This window comes from Parambassis ranga, chromosome 24 (assembly GCF_900634625.1).
Source record: "Parambassis ranga chromosome 24, fParRan2.1, whole genome shotgun sequence".
Classification (NCBI taxonomy): domain Eukaryota; kingdom Metazoa; phylum Chordata; class Actinopteri; family Ambassidae; genus Parambassis; species Parambassis ranga.
In genome coordinates this window covers 9,412,645-9,420,568 of record NC_041043.1, presented here as the reverse complement: position 1 = coordinate 9,420,568, position 7,924 = coordinate 9,412,645, and the positions used below count along the sequence as shown (strand labels likewise).

The 7,924-nt window shown below is 44.7% G+C and overlaps 1 protein-coding gene across 1 annotated transcript in view; it reads left to right on the top strand.

The window, feature by feature from the left end:
- Positions 1-301: 301 nt before the first annotated feature.
- ches1 (checkpoint suppressor 1) overlaps positions 302-7,924 on the top strand; it is a 49,461-nt gene continuing 41,838 nt past the window's right edge. Inside the window, exon 1 of the mRNA XM_028397388.1 lies at positions 302-688. The gene's annotated coding sequence lies outside the window, so the exon portion shown is untranslated. The remainder of the gene's footprint in view (positions 689-7,924) is intronic.

The window sequence follows — 7,924 nt, the reverse complement described above, 5'->3', positions numbered from 1 at the left end:
TGTATTTATTGTAGGCATTTATTTTAAAAAAAAAAGGGTACATTAAGGGCAAATGAGTGAATCATCTTGTCAAAATCATAGACGATCTTTGGCTGCTCCTTCCGTACACAATAGCATTCTTTCAGTGAACATGACTCTCTTTAGGACCCAGGACGAGCTCCGGGGGAAGTCCTCTGCTGCTGCTGGCGGGGCAAGGCAAGGCACAAATACACACATGCAATCACACACACACACACACGGGCGCATTCATACACAAACTCACACATACACACACTCACCGAGCTCTTCTCCGACAGTGGGGAGAGAGAGAGAGAGAGAGAGAGCGCGCGCACACAGACGGATAAACAGAGGGAGAGAGAGAGACTATAGGAACGCAGCAGAGAGGCTTGTGTGTGTGTGCGTGTGTGTGTGTGTAGGTACGCTCGCTCGGTGGTAGAAACGACTGGCGGGGCGGATATGGAGAGACTCAGGAAAAACGCTGGGAACTGACCGAGTACCGAAACGAAGAGAGAGGGAGAGTGTGAGAGAAGAAGAAGAAGAAGAAGAAGAAGAAGAAGGACGAACGGATAGCACGGAAGGAAGGACGGGAGGAAGGAAGGAAAGGAGGAGAGGAGGAGAGAGAGAAGTCTTGACAGAGGAGAGGAAGAGTGTGAAGAAGGGGCTCGTCTGGAACACAGAAGGATCTGAGGTGACTTTATTGGGCTTTCATGGCTGCATGCAGAGGTGTGTGTGTATACGTGTGTGTGTCTGTGTGTGTGTGTGTTGACATGTGGTGCATGGCTCTGCACTTAAAGGGAAGTGTGGAGGTGCGTGTCTGTATGTTGGGAGGGGGGGTGGGGGTGGGTGTATGTGTGTAGCTTATATACATAGTGGTGTGTGTGTATGTGTGTGTGTGTGTAAGAGAGAGAGGGAGAGAGAGAGAGTTGTTTTTCCACAAGCTAAAAAAGGGGCCAAAGTGTGTAAGTGAGCTGAAGTGACCACTGTAGGCTGGAGTGAAGGGATCAAAAGGAGTGGATACTTTTTAGGGAACAGCGTGATCCCATTCCAACACACACACACACACACTTCTCTGGTAGGCTACTTTAAGTTGGGCGAGAGGAAAACCGGGGGGGGCATAACACTCCCTTTTAAGAAGTCCATTTTTTACCCACCTCCTTCTATTCTTTCTGTGTGTGTGTGTGTGTTCTGGAGTTTGTAGTGCAGCAGGTAACACACACTTTCTCTCTTTGGAGGTTGCAAAAGCAGCGCTGAATGAATTTTCCCAATGCTCGGTTGATGCTGATAGAGGCTTGATGAGTAGTAGCAGCTTCTATATGTGAGTGTGAGGGTGTGTGTGTGTGTGTGTGTGCGTGTGTGTGCCATAGATGGCAAACAGGTTGAGGGAGGCAGATCTGATCAGACGCACAGCAACAGAGGAGAGAGCGTGGCACAGCCTGAGCAGCAGCACATTGGATTACACACAGACGAATACACACACACACACACACACACACACACACACACATGCTCTGTGGCCAGGAGAACAGCTGGGAAAAATGTGTGTGTGACCGAGAGCCTTTCACTTAATGCACGCGTCTGCCTTTGCACGTGCAGGACTGTTTGCTTTTGTATTATCCTTTGCCACCTTGTGTGTGTGTGTGTGTGTGTGTGTCCATCTGAGGCAGTGTAAATATGTATGTGGAGGGAAAGAGTGTTCTGTCGTGTCTTCAGACAGACGGTGTGTGTGTCTACCTCCGTCTCCCCTTGCGGTCTGGGAAACAGGAGGTGGAGGAGAAGGAGGAGGCGATCAGATGACCAAGAATGAGGCAGATGAGGAGATTAATCCAGTACCGAGAGATGAGACACAGAGAGAGAGAGAGAGAGAGAGAGAGAGAGAGAGATGGAGGAAAGGATGATGGAGATTTTAGGAGAGGAGGAGGAGGGAGGAGAAAGCAGAGGAGATGGAGTGAGGGAGACGGAGGCTGACATGCTCTCTCCAGGAGTGCTCAGAGTGCTGCTCATTCATAATTCACCTCCATGGCAAACGTTCATTCACATATTGACCCCCCATGGCTGCGCTCAATGGAGTTCTCGCCCCTCCACCTCTCCCTGTCTCTCAATGGACACCCCTGTGGAGCGACGTTCAGTTAGCCCGCCTCTTTTTTTTTTTTTTTTTTCCACTTCGGAGACTCTGTGAGAAAGTCTGTGCTGTTTTTTTGTCCGTTATGGTTCTTTTGACACTGGTAGCTTCTCTAATGTGAGATTGAATTGTGTAAATTGAATATTGAATTCAGACTCCACCCTAGACACAGATAATTGGTATGGATAGATCAGTGGGGTTAGTGCTCTCAGTACTACAAACTGGTGTTTGTCTGATTCCCTCAACGCAGCTCAAACAGTCCATAAAGGATCTATAATTCATATGTGAATGAATTGAAACAGTGTGTTTTGAATAGAAGCATCAGAGAGTTTTCTCAGATGCCAGCTTATGATTCATTAAACATAAACACTGAATAATGGCTGCTTTAGCATTTGTGATTGTGTTTGACTCTGCCTGCAGAATACCTACTGCTGTGTTGTGGTCAGCTGTGGCTGTGAGCCATATGGTCCTAAAATGCACTGTCAGAAAAAAAAGTATACATCAGAGGCCACGGTACATTTAGTTCTAAAAGGTGAGCGCAGCACAAGTGCACCTTATCAGCAAAAGTGATAAAAATATCCTGACTTTTTAAGTTTTATAGGTATGACGGGGCGTATTCAGGAGGTTATGCTGGCATGCTAAAAACTACTTGTTTGTGCTACTGTGGCACATTGTAGTAAAATCAGCTAAGCTACAGCACCTGTCCAGAGTAAGAGAGAGAGGCACTCCTGTCTCAGTGTGGTAGATCGCTGCACTTTTATTGTCAGGGGTTTTGATCAAAGTAAACCAAATATAGTTACACAAAAGTCATTGGTAGCTATTCTCCATGCTGAAATAAAGTCAAAAGAAAGGGCCATTTAAGTCATTGAACAATTTTCTCGGGTTAAACGAAAGCAAAGCACTTTTATCATGATCCTTTCAAAACATAACATTAAAGCACACATACTCACTAGTTAATCACATGATTAAGGATCTCTTTAAGTAAGGTTTTAATTATTTATGTTCTTTCCCCCTCAGACTCCTCAGATTGTGCATGTGTTTGAAAAAAAATGTCCACTCATGGCTCCATCCTGCAGAGCTCTGTAAACGCTCATAAATTTGTGGCCGGATATGTAGGCTGCTCTTCTATTGTTGGTCATTTTGTGTTGTGGCGTGACAAAAAACTTTTTTTTGTAATGGACTAAATCTGATTTTTGCACTTCTTCCCGCTCGTGGTGATCCCTGCTGTGTTCGTCCCCATGTTTAGTTCCAACCAAACCTGTCAGCATTCACAGAGCATCACCCCGGGGCTTGTTAGCCTTTTGGAGATTTGCATGCTAACGCGTCTATGTAGTCTCTGCTTGGCTGAATTCCCATAATCCTTCAATCTCCAAAGTTGGAGAACTATACACAGACAGACACCAATACGGAGCTGTAAGTCATCCCTAACCCTTTTGAATAGCTGCATGTGTTTCCATTCCTCCCAAGCTGAAAGTTGAACAACTGTGCAGCTATGCTCTCTGCTTGTTTTCCTGCCACTTCTTCTTCTGTTCCAACTGGAATCAAACTTTTTGTACATTTAGCACTAGCCCACCAGGACTTCCCTTTAAAACACTCAAATCTTTATGACTGAAAATTCAAACTTTTGATGAGCAGTTTTTCTGGCACCCAACAGTGCCCTCAAATGAATAGACGTATGGTGTTGCCCCAGCTGGCATAAACACTCTTTTAAAACTCAGCTGGAAACTTGAAAACATTGAAGAAAAACATGGAAGGAGATTTTTAGACTTGAGCACTTTTAATGGCATTTGTTTGTCTTTAGCAGAAAGCTGCTAAAATGACTCAATATATGACCTTTGGATGCAGAGTGCATACAGTGGTTGGCAGTGGGCTGATGATCAGAGGATGGCTAAAAAGCCGCTGCTCATCCTGTGTTGTCGTGTTATTAGCTATGACTGAGTTTGCAGTCATGAATTGATTTTTGTGCATGTTTTGGAAGGTCATCTGTGTGTTTGACAACTGTATGTTAAAATAACTGGAGAGTTAAAAGCAGTGGAAACACAGTCGGCCTAAGTGGCCAAAAGTGGCTTAGAAGAATAATGCTCCTCTGTGTCCCCCAGGTTATAATTGTCTTCAATAGGCCTCCTGCTGATGTGAAATGGACTCATTGTCCACAGTGTTGGGCACCTCTGCTCAATTAGCCTCTCTCTACTTAGTCGTGCTGAGCTATTGCATCCTCGTGTAGGGGGGCACAGGAGTGCACATGCATGAATACTCACAGACACATGCAGACAGACTCACACAAGCACACGCACGATCATGCATAGAAAGACGTCAGCCGGTGTAAAAATAGAGCTTATAAATAGGGGGGGAAAAGTGTTTTATGTTTACAAGTGGTGATGTCATGTTTGGTTTAGATCCATAGCTGACGAATTGGAGGGCAGCTGTGGTTAAGTATCAGCCTGCTTCTCTTTGGTTCTGCTATCTGCCATGTTTTGCTGCTTTTAAAGAAGCAAGAGTTCAAGGAGTTGCAGTTTGTGTGTTTTTCTGTCTTGTTTGTGTGTGTGTGTGTGTTGTCAGTGGTTGAGGCATGCACACGGTGACGCTGCTGTGGTTGCCAAGCAACACAGGAACGTGGGTGGAAGGATTTCCTGTCCTTAGGAAGCTTTGTTTATGGGGGGAGTGAGTGAGTGAGGGAGTGTGTACGTATATATGTGTGTGTGTGTATTTCAGTGTGCAGTATGCTTGAGTGCTTGTGTGTTTTTAATGCACTCTTCGCCTCAAGTAAAAGTGCTAAAGAAAAGTCGCCTAAGAGACATACACACACACACAGCTGCACTGTACACACAAAGAAAAGGCAAGAAAGGCCCTTTCTAGTCCTTTGAGTTGGATTTGTGTTGCATAACTCTTCTAGCCGGGTCTGTTCGCAGAGATCTGTCTCCTCCTCTCCTACCCAAACACTCTCAACGTGTCACAGCCACCACGCTCACGCCAGGCCGCCTCCCGCTAATGATGTCATCAGCAAGCCTGGCTTTATGTCCTCTCTCACACATGAGATTGCAATTATGTGTTCTTGCCCTTCATGCAATCACAAAAAAACACACACACGCAGCATGTCTGTCCTGCAGGCGTTGGACCCCATGATTACGTAATTGACATTGAGTGAATGGGATGACGTCAGCTTGGCTCTCTCTGACTCTCCTCTCTCTTTCTGGCTAGCTACAGTGATGTCATAAGTGGATGCAGCCATACACACTGCATGTGTGTGTGCGCGTGCTGGCATGCGTAATCATGTGTAGAGACAAAAATGACCTCAGGAAGCAGCTGATTTATATAATGACTCTGCTCCTCCCCTTCTTTTCTTCTCTTCTTTTCTTTTAAAGTGCAAAATCTTCCTGCATTGTTCACTCACACATGCACGCACACTGTTACAGTGTGTAACCGTCCCATGAGAGAAGCTTTGAAATGGATACCCTGCTGTCTCGCAAATGGTAACTCCATCGCCTTGTTGCCCTCTGTCTGCGACCGTCTGACCTTTGTTGATTCTCATCCTGAGACTCGCCAACAATCGCAGGCAGGCAGTGAATGAAGCTGCGTCGTCTCCACGGATACTGTATTTGCCAGTTCCTATTTTAGCAAAAAAGGAAGAAAAAAAACAGCATCATGGAGAAGGAGGAGTGAGTTTAGCGGTTGGCCGTCTTTGACGCTCAACAGAAACGTTTGTTTTTAGCTTTCTGTTTGAGCTACAGGTTTTTAAGCACAGAGGACGACTGCTCTATTTGTGTCTTGGGTTGAACAGGCCGCCTGTTGTGTTCTCCAAAGTGTTGTGGTTGAAGCTCTGAACATCAGCCATCTAACACTGGAAGGGAGAACTGGGAGCTTTTAACAGACCTGAATACACACACACACACACACACACACTCAAACACACTTTGTTTTTCTTCTGTCCTCTCTCACTTCTCTCTCTCTCTAACCTCAAACCCCAAACCGTGGAGAAATCACACCACACGGTGACTTAACAGTTTATAAACTGAGAAGCAACACACACACACGGTTTAAAAATACATGCTTGGACACACACACACACACACACAAACACACAATATGCAGATTTTTCTAATAAACAGATTAGCATTAGCTCGGCCCAGCTAAGGCCAAATCACAGAGTACTGTACATTCCATGCGCCAGCTTAACACTGAACAGGATGGTTTGATACCACTGTACACACACACAATTACACTACAAACAGGAAACCTGTACACACACACACACAAAACAGATTGTGAATGGAATCCAAAAGATGTTCACTTCAGCAAGCAACAGTTTGTCATAGACACACAGCTACAGTAATTATATACATATGTATACACACACACGCAAACACACCCCCCCACCCCAAGAGTCTTAGGGCCTTAGTCAGCGTCTGTGTGTCCATGCGTGGGCCTGTTCCCTGGCAGTATGAGGGGAAAAAATACCTTCCCATATGATGTAAACACCAAAGCCCCTGTTTGTGTATGTGTGTATGTGCATGCCTTTAAGCTTGTGTGTGTGTGTGTGTGACTGGCATTCTCTGAGATAGGATTCGCTCTCTGTGACAGTTTTCCAAATTATTCCACAACACAGTGCAGTTTCTTTTTAAAGATAAGTTTCTCTGCCATCTCTGCTTTGTTCCACTGCGCACAGTGGAAAGGAGACGGAGTCGACAGCACGGCCTGACATGTGACATCACTAACTAAAAGAAGGCAGTGAGGTAAAAAAAACAGAGGCCACTGCTTTTAACTGGATTTTATGATGGTTTCAATGCAAGCATGTGTTTATAGTAGTTCACCCAAACAGGTGAACTACATGACTGTTTTATAGAAAATATAGTTGCATGTTCAGCTGGTTGCTTGTTGTTTGGTTGAATATGATGCATGACTCATTAAATGTGTCTGCACATTTGAGAAAATGTCAAACTGACTGTACTTGTATATTGTTGCAAATGAGTCATAAAGACTCTTAAAATAGAGCAAACCCCTTGCAGCATTTCAGCTTAGACCACCGAAACAATATGCTTGACACAACAATATGTCTTATTACAGCTGCACTGACGGAGTAGATTGACAGCTGCTGAAGTTCATTTAAATGATACAACAGCGACTTTTAGACTGGACAATACCCGCTTATATCTGGCTTTTGACTTAAGTGGGAAAGGGTAGAATTGGCATTCTGTCTGGCAGTGCTGTTGCTTACACTCAACGTTTGCAGGTTTTTGGCCAAAAATGTCATTTGTTGATGTTCAAGCAACCCCCAGTGAAAAAAATGCAGCAGCACACAGTGAATCATGGGATCATTTGAGGTCACAAAGGACTCATTGGGTGGTGGGATTTTATGGTAAAGAAGGATGCATTTCTACCTTTGTGTATATGTAGGAGGAGGAGGAAATGTGGCATCCTTGCTCTGCTTCTGTGGTTCAGTTGGTCTTTAGAGTCAAAAGAAGCAGGTCATGCACAGCTTCCATGCAGATTTCACCTGTTTTCTCTCAGTGTTTTCATGCAGCAGTCAAACTGCTACATTCATCATGCATATCTGGATCCATCCTGGACGCACTTTCTTTTAAAATATTGTAATCGTCATTAAAAACTTCCTAGCCTTATGCTAGGCAAACATTTTTCAGACCCAAGGACGCTAAAACACAAACAACTTTAGAAAACTGCTTCCAGTTGTAACTAACAGGACAGGTGTATCTCTACCGACCTAAAAGCGTTGCATATTTCAACTTCTGCAGAGGCCCGCATTTCCCAGCTCACTGTTTATGTTTTGAAACATTGCTGCGCACAAAGGAA